We start from the raw sequence: 16,633 nt of genomic DNA on the forward strand, positions 1-16,633 counted from the left end.
ATTGTTTGTCAATTGAAGGGACTTTTTAATTTGTTGTTTGTAAATGTCATGTTTGGCTAATTCAGCAAGGGGTATGGCTATTTTCAATTTGCCAATTTCAGACTCAAAGTCAAAAGGTTTTTCAGTTTGAATTTTAGCATTCTGGTTGATCATTTTTTCTTTGTCATTTGACCTTTTAGAGGGTTCCTCTTGGTTCTGTGTCTGATTTTGGGGTTTGTCCTTTTTACCCATCTTTTGAGGAGGGTTGTTTGAATTGGTATGTAAAGGAAGTGCAACTGATGGCTGTTGATTTGAGGCATATGTTTCAGTGATATCCTCCACTGTGACTTCATTAGTGATAGGATCAGACTTGTCTTTGGATTCTGAAATGGTAGCTTTCTTAGATTGCTGGTCATCTTTTACTTTTTCAGGCTGTGACACATTTATGGTTCTACTTCTTAGTTTGTACTGTTTATGAACTTCAAAAACAGCTGTATCATATCCTTGCTTAAAGTCAAAAGACTCACCTGATTTCGTTTGAAATTGCTTTATTTCATCTTCTTCCTGATCTTCTTGAGTCAGGAAAACTTGCTGTTCATTGTTTAAACCCATCAAATTAATGTGGGTATCATCTATTTGCTCGTTAGAAGTAGATGTCTCAGCATAATTTTCTTGGAAAGGAGGTCTGACCTCATTTTCAGGGCTTGCCTTTCCAGCATGTTGATTTTGGTTTCTCCTAAAATTTGGATTTCTGACAGGATTGTTTTGTGGGCCTTCCCATGATGATTTTCTCTCAACTGACTCCACTCTCTCACCTAATCTTTGCATACCGTTGATTATTGCATCCAGTTTCTGATCCCAGCCTGAAGGCTCTTCTTTAAAGGTAGTCTTTCTCTCAGTTCTTGTCCTATTTCTCTTCGCTATCAGGTTGGCTTCTACACTAACTGCTATGTCTTGCATTTCAGCTAAAGTTCGGGGAGCTCTTTCTCTTAATTGGTATGCCATATCCGAATCAAACCCATCAGGAAAGGTGTATAGAGCTAAATCAGGTGGGGGTCTGAGATTTTGGGGAATAGCATTGTAGACATTGTTAAAACGAGCACAATAGTCCAAGACAGTTTCTTGGGGACCTCTTTTGATAGTATTGTATTCAGATAAAATATGAAGTGGGTCCTTTTTCTTCTCCCATCTATTGATAAATGTTTGATACAGGGCTTCAAGGTCAGCTATAGAGTTTGCTGCTAGTGATCTAAACCATGTTCTTACATCTCCTGTTAGGCTTTGCACAAAAATTTTCATCCTTACCCCATCATCATCTATCTCGTAATTTTCAAAGTAATCCTGCAATTTTTTAGTATGTTGAAGGGCTGAATAAGAGCCAGTACCATCAAAATATGATATCTTAGTTTGATAATCTTGAGGCATAGGCCCTAGATTAGCTGGTAACTGCAGTGGGGCATACCTATTAGCCATGTTTGGTGGGACAATAGGGATAACAGGGATGAATGGGACAAGTGGAGGAAATGGGATGAAAGGGGTATGTGTAGTTGATGGGGTGGTTGAAAGGATACCTTGTGAAGTGGATGAAGAGCTAGGAGATTGTGGACCAGTTGTATAAGGATGTAGAGAAGGCTTAACAGGGGTTGGAATGTCAGTTTGAAGACCTACTTCAGAACTTGAATCTGATAAAGTCCCTTCTGATTTGTGTCTCTTGAGGATTTTTGAAATCAAATTCAGATTTTGAAATTCAGGTGCTGGATCAGGATCTGGGTTTGATCTTGTGTAACGAGTTTTCTTCTTAGGAGCCAGCTTCTATAATTTTCTTTGAGAGAATTACTAAGGAAGTAGTAATGTTTTGAAAAGGACTGGTCAATTATGGCCCAACTATATGAAAATTAAAACTGAATAAAGATTGACTGAGGCAGCTTTTATATACTCCTGCAAATGCAAAGCAAAGGCAGTTTCTAAGGCTATCTGGCTGTCACTCAGGCTTTATCTACAACATTAAGATTCAGATAGGAGGTTACAAAGTTCATCGAGGTCCCCAGTTGAGTCACCATTTATGTTAACACCCAGGTTGTTCCCTATGACTCCCAAGGGAATACGGCCGGGGTAACCACTAACCAAGCTTTGGATTATAGGTCCTAGCCTACCTGTAATCAGAGAGGGCTCTCTCTTTAAGTTTTAGCTCTGTTTTGTGAAGATTTTAGGCTAGTTATAAGTTTCAGTTTTTGTTTGAAGTTTTGGTTGTGAACTGTTGTTGTGAGAAGGGCATGAAAGGTTTGGAAGATGTTAGTCCATTGGGCATTTGGAGTCAGAAATCTGAGACAGTCCTGGTACCTGTGATGGAGAAAGTTTTACTGCAAGGCTAGATGACTATTCTTAATATAATTTCTGATTAGTGAGTGAAACAGTGGGAGATGGAATTACAGACAGTGTGGTAACAATTTGAGCAACAATTTCTACTTAGTAGCATACATGAATTACTAAATAGGAACTGCGAAAGGTTCAGGGTTTATTGGAGCAGTTAAGAATTCCAATTAAACAGGTGAGCCTGTAGAAAACATTTATAGAAAAGAAATATTGAAATCAGGGTGTCTCCATGGACAAATCCTGAGCTATTCTTTTTCTTTCTTCCTAAATTTAGATCAACATATGAGAGATATGAGTTAAACAGGTAATAAAACATTAACAAAGATAGAGAAAACTTATTATATTAAGCCATAGCACTAGAATCCTGTAGCATTCAATGGTTCCAAGACAGCATGCATCAGTAAGACCAAATTCCTGTAAACTCCAAGCTTTCTTTGTATTAGTCCTCCAGAAATTACAGCCGAGTTCTCCTTTTTTAACAAGAAACAACAACCCCTAAATCAACTGCGTGGGGGAGATTTTATACAAAAATATCAAGTAAAATATCTAAAATGAAAGTTATTGAGCAATAACTGTCTCTACCAACTTTTTACAGTGAAGTTATTACAAAATTTAAAGCCTGTAGTAAAGGCACATAACAGCTGTTTGTTGTTTGTCAGTTGATGATGACTTTTGGGCCCAAGGGCCGGCTGCGTTAATTCTTGGACGGCTTCTGCTGACAACGGCTGCTGTAGATGACACGTTGTGGCTCTGATGCTTTTGGGATGCTGACCTGTAATCTTTGACCTGTGGCTGCTGATCTGTGACTTCTTTATTGATTCTCTGCTTGCTGTAAAATGCATTTGATTAAATTATTTTATCAAATCACAGCAAAGTCCTTATCATATCTGTCCACCATTGATCAGGGGGCATCTGATGCCTTCGCATCTTGAGGAGTGTCTCATCTGCATCTGTATATTTGTAGTAATTAGGGGGGACTTCAAACAGATGATTGATTTCATGTTCTATATAAAACAGATTTTCTAGTTTATCATACAGCTCTTGTCCTGTGGGCGGCCCAGTTCCTTCCGAAGTACTAGATGAAGTAGTCAACTGATCAGTGATGTAATTGTTGACTCTTTTTGCATATTGTTCATGAGAAGATAGCCTTCCTGCGCTGTTTAGTAAACTGGGGAGTCCCCTGTCGTGTAATGCTGTGATCTTGGCACCAAAAGCATTTACCTCTGCTTGAATATCCTGACATTTTCTTTCTAGTGCCTGTACATAATTTCTGAGGGTGAGTACCCTTTTGATCGTCAAAATTGTATCAGTTCTATCTCTGATACCCATGTTTGCTAACTGTATGCCAGTTTTGTTGTTCAACACATTGATCATTCTAGTAGCTATATCTGGCATACTTCCTAGAGAAGCTCTGGCTTTTTGACTTTCTGCATAAGCCTTGCCCAGCAAATCCATTTGCTCATGGATGGTCTCTATATATTGCCATTGGTCTGTGATTGATTGACCAATCTTTAACCATATGATTTTCTTGAGCTCTGTTATTGCTTTGCCCATGTTCATCTCTTTCTCCAGCTCTTTGATTTTCCTTTCCAAGGTCCTTACTTCCCTTGTCTTTTCTGCCACCTGTTGCTTGGATTTATCATGTTTCTCATTAAGTGTGACCAATTTCTCCTTATCTTCATTCAGCTCTGCCATCTGGGATTCTAGGACTTGAATCTCATTCATCAACTTCTGCATGTCAAGGCTTGGAGCCTGCTCTGATGTTGGTGCTGGTGCTGATGTTGATGGAGCTGTCTCAACTGTCTGCACTCTAGGAGGAGTGACAATTTGAGGGGGTTCCTCAAGGTCGATTACTTGCTGAGGGGGTTGAGATGTTTGGCCTCCTTCTTTCTGTTGTAGGGCTGCCTGCAGTGCAGCCTCTGTTTCTACCAATTTTCCCTCTGTCTGGGCAAGTTGTTTATGGAGTGATACCAGCATGGCTGCTACATCTTGGTCCTGCCTTTGCTGGGAAACCTCTTCTGTTTGAGGGTGAAGGGTTGCTGGGATCTTTATCGTCTTTTTTAAGGCTGCAATGTCTGAATCCTTTATCTTTAGCAGCTCCTTTATAGCTTTAGGGTCCTTTGGATCATGCCCAAGCTCTATGATTATATCCTCTAAAGACCTTGTCCTGTTGTCTTTAGCCTGGGAGGATGCCTTTTCTAACTCCAATTGTGCAGTGGTATTATTCAAAGAATTCTGCAATCTATAATTTATCAATGTTTTGTCTGCTAGGGTAGCATACACCATCTCACCCGTCTGTTTATGCAATTCAATTTGGTCCATTGGGTGGATGTCCTTGGACAAGATTTCCAAGTTTGTTCTTATATAATCAGCTGCAGACTGTGGCTGCAGCGCTGTGGGCATGAAATGGCTCATTATCATTTTGCCCTCTTGCACATCATATGCAGACATCAACCTCTGCTGGTTTGTGGGAGCCATTTTCAACAAGAGATTGTACAGTTGTAACCGCACCGGTTCATTTTTGGTCTTAATGTCTATGAATTGTTTCTTTATGTTGGATTCACCCTTTCTTTATTGCTCTGAGGAGCTGACCTCTCCTCCAAGTATTCTTTACTGCTCTTGCTGTAATGAGATAGTTGATACCTCTGTGCTGGGGGGACCCATCTGTGCTTGACCAAAAGGCATCTCCTCCTCTGAAAAAGGATCGAGCCTTTGTCTCTTTTCCCCTTGATGTGATGTTGCGGTACTAAGGGGAGTCTGTTCCTCTCTATTTCTCTTCTTACCCCTCTCTTCATTGATAGGGGTTTGGAGCACTGAAGTCTCCACTGTAACATTCTGTACTGGGGCCTCCTTTTCTTGCATTTGCTCATCATTAGGACCAGGAGCCTCTGCCATTCCTTCCTGCTGTTCAGGATGATTTTCAGGCTGTTCTTCTTGGTCTTCTGGCTCTTTTTCTTGGGCTGATCGCTGCTCTTTAGGGGCCTTTTGCTGTTCTGTTTCCATGCCTGTATCCTTAGCTGTAGTCTCTGCTGTAATTGGGGCTTGGAATGCCTTTTGTGGAGCTGTGGATGATGAGGCAGCTGCTCCCACTCGAGTGCCTGAAAGAGAAAATACCTGTGAACAAAGCTCTAAGTCAGCCAACTTTTGGAGATTTCTTATTTCTCTTTGAGCTAATTCTTCTTGTGTAGTAGCCTCTTCTAAGGTGCCTTCCTTCCATTCTAGTTGATTTGCATATTTTTCTATGTGAGGCAACCTTATGTGATCATAACTGGCCAGCCTATATCTGACCCTTCTTAAGCTTATGAAATGATTGGGGTCGTATGGTTTCCAAAGGAAACTGGTCTGTAAGCCAAGGCCTTCTAGCATTCTATCTGCCTCTTGCCAACCTTCCTCCCTTTTATTGTAGATGAAGTGGCCTAATTGGTTTCTAACTTTAAGCTGTGCTTTCTTGCCCCTGCTTGAAAAATGGAGTACATCAGCATTCCCAAATTGCCTGAAATACTCCAGGGCAAACAATCTCATAGGCACATATCTGGGCAATCTGTATGGGGCCAACTCACACCCATATATTCTGATAACTGTGTGGTTTTGGTAAAAATACCAATCCCCAATGCTGTATATCTTGGACAACTGAAGAATCCTCTGCATCTCATCAGTTAGTCTTGGAGGAGGTGAGCTCAGAAGCAGAGACATGGCTGGGTGGATGAAGAGCTCTATAAACTCACAATAAGTGTATGGGGACTGAGATCTACAGTGGAAAGTAGAGGACCAATAGACCACTGACCTTGGATTGCCTTGTGCATCCACTCTTTTCACAGGAAAAGGAAATTTCTCATGCTGATAGTATAGGATTAAATGATAGATATAGGAGGTGTATCTGAACACCCTTTCTCTTTCCAAGTCTATCAATTGCTCATGTATTTTATTGGAGATGTAAGTGGCATAGTCATAACAGATTGGGGGCTTACCAGGGGTAAACATGGCCATTATCGCCAGCACAGTTTCATCAACAATTTCTATTGAATTATAGCCCAATATGGGACTAATCATGTCTGCAAGGTCTCTGCCCAATTGATTCAGGTATACATGATGAATGGGAGGGTACTTCATGGTCTCAAAGGTTGAATTAATGAACAAATGATTTATCTTGGTGATTTGAGCATCTGTCAGTTTAGCTCCTTGTTTTATCAGATCCATCAATGATAAAGGAACTAATTTCTTAGCGGTATTGAAGTTTAGCATCTCTCTGATGGCTGCAGGGGTGACATAAAAAACAACTGAGCCTGAAGGGTCAAGCACAACCCTCTGAGTGGGGTCATAGCAGTCAGCACATCGGTGGATTAGATCAGGGAACTGGTTGACCTGAGGGAGCTTGAAGATGGGGAGGAAAGAGTCCCAAATGCCCAATATATCCATTCCACTATCATGCTTGAGTTTCAATTCATTTAGCAAGTGAATGTGATACTTGCTATGCATTAGCATTTCCTCTGATATTTGGTAATCTTGATCTGCTAATGCTTTCCACTCCAACTCTCTCTGAGGGGCATTCAATGGAGCAACATTCAGGGCAACAGGTGCTACTGGTGTATCCATGTTTTACAAGTGAATTTGGGTTGAATTTCGATTATTCTGGGAGAAATACTGTCCTGCACGGTAGGTGAAGTAATTTGCTGAATTACAGCCCGTTTCAGAGCAACAGGGGTGTAATCGGGCACAATTGGCCGGTTAAAAACTGAATTAACTTAGTTCCAAGGTGTAGCAGGCCTATTTCTCAGGTGAAAATGGTCAATTTCCTGGTTTTTAATCAATGCAGGACGTAACAGAGTGCGCAGTCGGAGAATTGGTAAATACCTGGTCTTATAGCGATGGAGGAGCTTGGTTGCAGTCGAATGCTGAGCAGCAGCAGCTCTGGAATGGTCTTGGTAGGTTGGCGGCAGCAAAGGACGTGAAGATACATGCAGGAGGCAGAGCAGAAAAACACGGAAAAAGTGCGCAAAAATGGCAAAATTCGGCCAAATATGGACTTTTTGGCGTTGGCGCGAAAATTTGGATGACGTCAGCATGACATCATCAGGTGGGGTCAGGGTCGGGTGACGTCAGCATGACGTCATCGGGTGACATGGCGGCCTGTGAGTGGTCCACAGGGATTGCATAGGTGGTGTGACAGCTCGGAGCAATGGCGGGCGGGGGCACTGATGCGGCGGTGAAGTGGCGTGACGTTGGCATGACCGGTCAGCGGAAAACCGGGAGTGGTAAGCGGTATGATATCGCACTGCTATTCATACGGAAGCGGGATTGTCAGAGGCTGGCCCGATCCAGTAATATGGAGACGCGTGCCCCCGTGTGTACGTCAGCGGACGTCATTTTTCGGAGGCTAACGGCAGTACATCGGGGTCGCTCCGAAATTGATAAGGGCCGTTGGATGGGAAAGCCCAGATCCGACGGCTGGCGGGAGGGCAAGTTGTCAGGGCAATACGGCAGTGGGCGGGGAATATTTTAATATATTTTTTGAAATGCGTGCCCGGGTGGAACTTTGGGTTTTGGTGGATTTGCGGGTTTTTTCACTGTTTTTTTTGTGGAAATGCGCATGGCAACAAAACTTTGGATAAAGCGGAAAAATGGGTTTTTTAGTGTATTTTGCAAAATAGCGCGGGTTAGGGGTAATAGTGGGTTTTTACAAGGCCTTTTGCAAGTAAAATAGGTAAATCTTTTCAGCGGGTTGTGAAGGTAAAAAGGGGTAGAGCTTAGGTTATTAGACCGACCAGAGGTCAATTTAACCCCTGTTTTTGGGCATATGGCTATAATTACCAGGGGGAGGGAATATTTATACATTGCTTGGGGTTTATACACCATAGTGTTTATAATAGTAGGGGAAAAGGGGAACTTAGGGGATTTAGATAATAAGAAGTTAGGAGTTAATATGAGTGGAGACGGTGAATGAAGGGGGATATACACTAAGTTTTATGTGAAATTGACTTAGTTTAGGAAGTAGCTCAAAATGAAAAGAATTTTACACAAGAAATGTGGCTTTTAAAGAAACAAGAACCAACAAAGACTTTGACTTCTTCCATGAACATAGGTAGTATTGGGATGTTAGTAATGAGTATAATGGGGGGGTAATCAGAGAGTTAGACATGCTTCATTGTACTGTTGCAAAACTGCTGAATAAGAGACTTGCACTGGCACCATGTTTTTCCTTTGCTTGAGCCAGTGACAAAGGAATCATGCTTCTGCAACCCCATCTACCTACCCATCTACTGCCTAGCATTTTTTGTTACTCCAAGGAGGGTGCACTTAGACTTGCAAACCCTTATGTGCCTTTTCTTTTCCTTTGGCTTTTTTCTTTTGATTTTTCTATCTAAGGCTAGCTTTATTGCTTCTAAGGCCCCAGATTAAACAGTTGGGAACCTTCATTCTCTACCTAACTACTTTATCTGCCAAGATTGAACTGTTTGGACAGATTTCTTTCTCTAATCTACAACAGAAAATTGAAACATGGCATGACCCAGCTTAGACTGTTGGACCACCCATTCAGAAGTGGGGCAGTACCCACCAACTGTAAACATGTGCCTTCCACACAAATATGAGATCTTTGCATCACCAAAGTATATCATATTGGCACTTCCTCTGCCAATCATGAAAAATGAAACCTATTGGTATAGGTAGCTAACAATCTGCACGAACAGGTCCCCTGGGGGTCAATTTTGGGGTTAAAAACCTGAGTTTTGGGGAAGAAGGCCCGAAGTTTGTATAAATAAATGTAAATTCTCTACATTTTGTGGCCGTGGAGTGCAAAGCTATCAAGAGTCAAAAAGGGATTTCTACCCTTAGTCTAGATAGGTTGTGTCAATTTTAGAGATCTGCCCTTGGTCTGCGGACCATGGGATTGTATAAAAAGAAGTGTTAGAAGAGTCTTTTAGTAGTTCAGAGGAAGTTGGAGTCATTAAGGAGTCTGTAAAGGGCTAAGAGTGACAGTCTTAGCGTATGAAGAGGCTCTACAGCTGAGTGCGTAGAGGCCTAGGTTAGAAGTCCGCAGTTGATTGCGCGGACCACTACAGTTGTGTGCGCAGGGCAGATAGAGTCTGTATTAGAAGTCTGAATTATTAATAAAGAGAATTATTCTGAAATTACTGTGTATTTTTTCTCTATGGATTGCATATGGTTATGCTATGTTAAGTTCTAGGTTTATGTTATAATGCTAATTTGATGCGTGAATGTATATGTTTCTATCTGTTATATGAATGTGAGTAAGAATATATGTTATGCGAAGACAATTCTAATTGTATGATAAAGTTGGTGAACATTTAAGATAATTCGGGAACTTATACAGTAACATATTTACAAAGGCGCATAAGTTCCTAAATCATCACTTAGGGTCACGCAAAGGACGATCATATACCTTCACGGAGGTTCTAAGGGACGAAAGAGAAAGTACATCGATAAGACTTGAAGTTTTATTGATCTGCGTGAAGGAAGGGTTTAAGGTATAAATTCAACATCACGACCAGCTCAGGGTGCAAAAACTTAGTTCTTGCATCCCCCCGTACTACTTTGGGTGAGACTTCAGTCTGCGCTCCACGGACTAATGCCGAAAGGGCCAATAGTGTAAGGATTTTCTTAGCTGACTAACGTTACACCTGGGTCAGGGCCCATCAAGCCAACATATATTTTACCCTTGTCAATAAGCATAATATAAAAAAATGTAAATAAATGTGAGAAAGAGATAGTTGTAAAGCTGGAGGATGGCATCATGACCCTTATAATGTACCTATTGACGAGTCTCATCATCATCCCTACTAAAATTGTTTCTCATCCTATGAGAAACTCAGTCATCCATGTGTATCTCTCTCATGGCACTGGTGGCCTCCATGACATCCCAAGGCTCCTTAGATGGTTTGCCTTCTTGGTGATAGAAACCTGCATTCTTCTCTATTTCTTTCCACTCCTAATCTTCTGCTTCATCTCTTCCTTCATGTAGGCCTAACAACAATGGTGTACTAAGCCTAAGCCCTATCCACTTAACTTTCAATATTTACATGATCCTCTTGTATAGGGGTGTTCTCTCCAAGGAATTCCTTAGCCTTACAGGAGAGTGATATTTTATGATATGGACTTTGTGGGGTAAGGCATGCCATCTCCTCTAGTAATGATATGAAATTGATCCAATACAAACAATTAAGGTATTATAGACTCATGTGCATGGATGTTCCTGTGTTATTTTATGCAACGGATCGATAAGATTGCGAAATACATAGACACTGAAGCAGTTAGAGAAAACATAATAGGAAAACATGTAAATACAACAAGTTTAATAAGGAGTTCACCCAATACTCTTGGGCTATGTCTCCTAGTCCAGTCCTCAGTGGCGGCCTCTCTATTATGTTTTCAAAGTCAGAGTTTTTACAATATTGAGCTCAATTTGAGTCTCACACAGCAAATATGAATCATCAAGACCGTACTTGGATCCCACAACTCTCTGGAGTACATAGACTCTTCTTACTGAAACTCAACCTCTACTGGTCATAGTAGTATAAGCCCAGTCTGAGACTCATACATGACAGCCATATACAGAGGAGCTCACTTGAATCTCTCAAGCCTTTTTTGGAGTACACCGACTCTCTGACTCTCTCTGGCTCTGTCTGGCTCGATGTTTCCTTTACTTCTACAGGTCAGCTCGGCTCATTCTTTCTGCTCTTAGATTTCTACGTCTAACTAACTCTCTTCACTGCTTGCTTTGTCTCTGTCAGTTCGTGGCTTTAAATCCATCGACTTCCTGACTGTTCATTTCCTCTTCTCGAATTTTTGATGAACCTGCCTCTGTCCACTTGAATCCCTCTGTTCGGCGTAATCATCACTGTATAACACCTCACGTGGAGGTGGCCACCTATTTTGTAATGGATGAGTGTTTCAGGTTCACTAAAAATGTTTGAACGACCATTTTGTTCGTTAACTCCAAAAATGCCTGCGAAATATGAATCTCTGCCAACGCATCATCCATATTGGACTTCAAATCTTATATAACTCTACCTATTTACCCGTCAAATCTGGTCATCCGTTGGAATGTGTCTTTGCCATTGATCTGGGGCCTACAGATCCAACGGTCATCGTCCATATTGGGTGGGTAAGTAACATGACGTTTACCTGTCCGATGTGAGTGGTTTTCCCTCTCTTCCGCCAAACGTGTGGCACTCGTTGTGTGGAATTGGGTGGGACTCAGTTGAAACCACTTACCGCTTGAAGCCCTTCAAATATCCTGTCGGTTTTGTGGAATTCCACTCCGTCGGAACCGAATTAATTACTTTTCCGCATTTCATAATATTTCGGGTCCGGGTGCTCAGGGATTTTCCTTCTTTGAGGGGTTTACCCTACGATATGCAATTAGTGACTTATCGCTAATCGCATATTAGAAATTTCCCCTGTTTCTCGAATTAACCTCTGGTTTTGCCAATTTTCGCTAGTGTGCATTACCATGGGCCAACGGTCTGCGTTCTTTGACCAAGGGTACTCGTTGCTTCGCACTGATCACAAATTGCCATTGTCACGAGGATATCTCTGATAAGCTTGAACTTTAGGAGACTTCGAAACTTTGGCATGATTTTTAAGAATTAATGAAAACTTAGAGAGTGTTCTAGGATCCAATTCGGATCACGGCCTTCCCATTGAAAAAGCTTTTGGACCACCAAAAGTTGGTTTTTAATCATCAATCAAGTGAGGGTATAAATTTCTCACTTGCCCAATTTCTATCCATCTTGCACTGCTTGGTTTTGAACCTTTGAGCCCAATCCTGAGGTACTCGACATCCCCTCTGCATGTTGTCCTTACCTTCTTATCTAGAACTATGTCTTCCTGCAATTCATTGAGATATTCAGGCAACAGATCATCAATAGAAGGCAAATGGCTCTCCTCTTCGGGATCTTCAATAAATGAAGGTTCAAACAGTCTCAAGCTTTCTACATTAACTACGGAATAAATGTGCATGCAGCTGGCAAATCAAGGTGAAAAGCATTTTCACCAATTTTCTCAAGTATCCTAAAAGGTCCATACCTTATTGGCTTCAGCTTCTTACATTCACCTTGCATTCTGTCTTTGCTGATATATAGCCAGACTTGATCGCCAACTTGGAAACTATGCTCAATCCGATGCTTATCATGCCTTGCCTTGTACTTGGCTTGGCTCTTTTCCAGCTGTTCCTGTATTGCCTGGTGAATCTCTTGGATTTTTTCAATGAACTTGGTTTCCTTGTCCACCTCACTGTGTCCATCAACTACTATGTCCTTACCAAAGACAAAATCCAAGGGAGACCTTGGTGTGAAACCAAAACAGGTCTCAAAAGGAGATCTCTGTGTAGAAGAATTTTTAGCTCAGTTGTAAGCATGTTGCACATAGCATAGGTGTTCATCCCAAAGCTTGGGATGCTTGCTGCAATAGCCTCTAAGCAACTGGATCACTGTCCTATTGACCACTTCTATTTGGCCATCTGTTTGTGGATGAAAGGTTGTGCTCTTCTTTAGTCTAGTGTCCATCAATTCCCACAGGCTCGACAAAAAATTCCCAATAAATCCAGAATCTCGATTAGATACAATGGAAGTGGGTAATCCAAAATGAACCCATACATGCTGAAAGAACAACTTCGATGTTTGTTCAACTGTAATCTATTTGTTACAAGGTATTAAAATACACATTTTGTTGAACCTATCCACAATAACATATAGATAGTCATGACCTTTTCTAGATTTAGGCAGTCCCCCAACAAAGTCCACGAAAACACTTTCCCAAGGATGAGAAGGAACTGGTAGTGGAGTGTACAAGCCTAGTTTTCTATTACTGGGCTTCCTTTTAGCACACATGGTACACCCTCTTACATATCTAGAAATTGTTTCATCCATTTTGGCCAATAACAAAATCTTTGCAGCTGTGCAACTGTTTTACTTACACCAAAGTGACCTAATATTAGGGAAGTGTGTGCTTCTTGAATTATCTTTACTCTTTTGATTTGAGGAATGCATAAATTTCCAAAATGATACAAGAGTTGGTCCTTAACATGATAATCCAATTCTTCTACTTGTTTGCCATGACTTAAAGTTGCATATACATCTTTAAAATCTATATCTTGAGCATACTGTTCAATGTAGCTTTCATGCAATATTGAATTATGCTTAAGTATAGTGGATGCATTTATGATTGGTCTAGACAACATATCTACAACTGTATTGTGTATCTGATGACAAGATGAAACTGTTGTAGAAAACCTATCCACCTATAGTGTCTCGATTGCTGTAACTTAGTTTGTGAGTGTAAATATTGAAGTGGTTGATGATCAATATGTATAACTGTCTCTTTTCCCATTAGGTAATGTTTCCACTTTTTCACACTCTGTACTAATGCATACAATTCCTTATCATATGTGGGAATCATAATTAACTACTGCAAAATTGAATGTCTCGGAGTGATAACATATGTGTTTACCGTGCTGCATCAACACTACTCCCATGGCATAGTCACTGGCATCGGTTTCAATCTCAAATGGTCTTTGAAGATCAGGAAATGCTAGTACTAGTGTTGTACTAATCTTTTCTTTTAAGGTGTCGAAGGCTTCCTGCGGTTTGCCTCCTCGCTGAAACACCTTGTTCAATCCTGTTAAATCATGTATGGGAGTTGCAATCAAGGAAAAATTAGAAATAAACTTTCTCCAATACTATGCTGCTCCTAGGAAGCTTCTAACTTCAGTATCATATTTGGGTTTAGGCCAATTTACAATGACTGCAACCTTAGAGGGACCTATCTTCAATTCACCACCCCCTACAATATGACCCAAATAATTCAAATATGTTTTTCCAAATTCACATTTTGAGAGCTTAATATAAAAAATTTCTCTTTTCAAAACATCTAGAGTCTGCTTTACAAGCTTCAAATGTTATTCCCATGCTTTACTAAATATAAGAATTTCATCTAAATATACAATGCCAAAATCATCAATAAAATGTCTGAGTACATCATTCATTACTCTCATGAAAGTAGCAGGAGCATTAGTTAAGCCAAAAGGCATAACCAACCACTCATACAATCCTTGCTTTGTTTTGAAAGTAGTCTTCCATGCATCTTGCTCTGCAACTCTGACCTAATGGTAGCCACTATGCAAGTCCAACTTGGAAAAGTAAACAACTTCTTTCAACTGATCTAATAGATCATCTATGCGAGGAAGGGGATAACGATTTTTTATTGTTATTTTATTCAGTGCTCGGTAATCAATGCACATTCTCCATGAGCCATCTTTATTTCTCACCAAGATAATTGGAGATCCACATGGTGATGTGCTAGGTCTTATGAACCCTTTCTCGAGTAGCTCTTGTACCTGCTTCTTGATTTATGCATTCTCTAAAGCAGAAAACCTGTACATTCCGATGTTAGGCAATGGAGCATCTTGCTGCAAATTAATATCATGTACTATTTCCTTTTTGGGTGGCAGACCTTTAGGTTCTTGAAATAGTATATCATATTATGAAATAAATTTTTCTAAATCAGCTTGCTGTTTAGCATTACAACCCTCAAATACATTGGTTTTATTCTTTTCCTTTACAACCATCACTAAAAATTGTTTGCATGAATTTACAATTCTTTTCATCCGCCCTGAGTTTATGAGAGTATAATTATCCTTGAGTTTATGAGATCTTAAAATATATTCAATTTCATCTTTAACAAGTTGATACTTGTTTTCTGCCCTATAGAAAATAACTTTTCTATCATACAAGTAAGGACTTCCTAAAACAATTCCACATATATCCAAGGGAACAACATCTAACTCAACCTCATCTATAGATGCTGACCCAAAAGAAAACCTAAGTGTACATTGTCTAGTCACTTGTAGCTTTGCTTTATCACATAACCAACCTAATGGATATGGTTTCTTGTGAGGTGTGGTTAGTAATCCCAACTTCTTTACAATTGCTTCAGAAATTAAATTTACTTGTGAGCCACTATCAAACAAAGTATCAATCTTCTGATGCTTGGAAATGAATCTAATATGAAAAAGCTCATGTATTTTACTCTCATTTTCTTCATTATCAGTAGATTGTGCAAAATTACTAGTAGATGCTTCAGAATTTTTACCTTTTATACCTATGGCTGTGATTGTTGTTTCATCCCCTGAGTCTGACCCCAAATCTTTTTGAATAGCTGCAACAGTCTTCTTCTTTTTTCCATTGTACTTCTTGGGTTTCAACTCTGGATGCAGAATCCAGCAGTGTTCATCATCATGCCCATCCTTCTTGCAGTGAGTGTGCAAAGGTTTGGTATTTTGTACAACATTTTCCTTCCTCTCTTTCCATCTTTGATTTCTCTTTTCCTTATTCTTGCTTGCAGTGGGTTTTGATGATCCCCCAACTTCTGGGTTCACATTCTTGCCTCTAGCCTCTAGATGTGTAGCTTGAATAGATACCTCATCTATGCTAGTGGGATTAAACATGAGAATGGTATGTTTTAAATAGCTGTGTAGACCACCTATATACTTCAACAAAGTTTCAGGTGAGCCTAAATAAATTCCTAGAATCAAAGCTCTTTTCCTAAATTCTTGGGTGTAACTTTGTACACTTTGCCCTTTCAATTGTCGAAGAGTTTGCCAACTCATTATGGCTTGCTGCATATAAGCTAGTGGATATAATTGTTTTTTAATTACAGAAACAAATTCACTCCAAACAAAAAGAATTTTACCATGCTTCTTCATGTCAGCTTGTGTCCTACCTTCCCACCATACCAAGGCAGTGCCTCCAAGGTGTAGGCTGGCCAGCTGAATCTTACTACTATCTGAATCAATGCTCTGCACCCTGCAATACACATCAATCTGTCTAATCCAATTATCCAACTTCTCTGCATTCAACTCTCCATCATATATTGGTAAATCAAATTTAACATCTAATTTAATCAAAGATGTCTTCTTTTTATTTTCAGGGCTATCAGGAGGTGTGGGAAACTTTTCTTCTTTCCCTTTACCTTTAGAATGGTCATGGAGGAGAGATTCTTCTGCTCCTTTATCTTGTTTTGAGTTTGATGAATCTTCATCTCTACCTTTCTTAAATTCTCTATACATTTCCTCTACCATGGCTCTCATGGTCATGAAACTATCCATGAACTGGGAGTCTGATTCCAAGGGACTTTCTTCTGCCATTTTCCTCTTAGGATAGACTCTTCCAATTTCTAGGTTAACTTCAACCAATTCTCCTTCTCCTAATTTAAGCTTTGATCTAGTTAGCATTCAACAAAAAAATCCAGCACAAGCTTGTCTAAC

Source organism: Pinus tabuliformis, chromosome X (genome assembly GCF_031772625.1).
Source record: "Pinus tabuliformis cultivar Carrire ecotype Pingquan chromosome X, CPIR1, whole genome shotgun sequence".
Lineage (NCBI taxonomy): Eukaryota > Viridiplantae > Streptophyta > Pinopsida > Pinales > Pinaceae > Pinus > Pinus tabuliformis.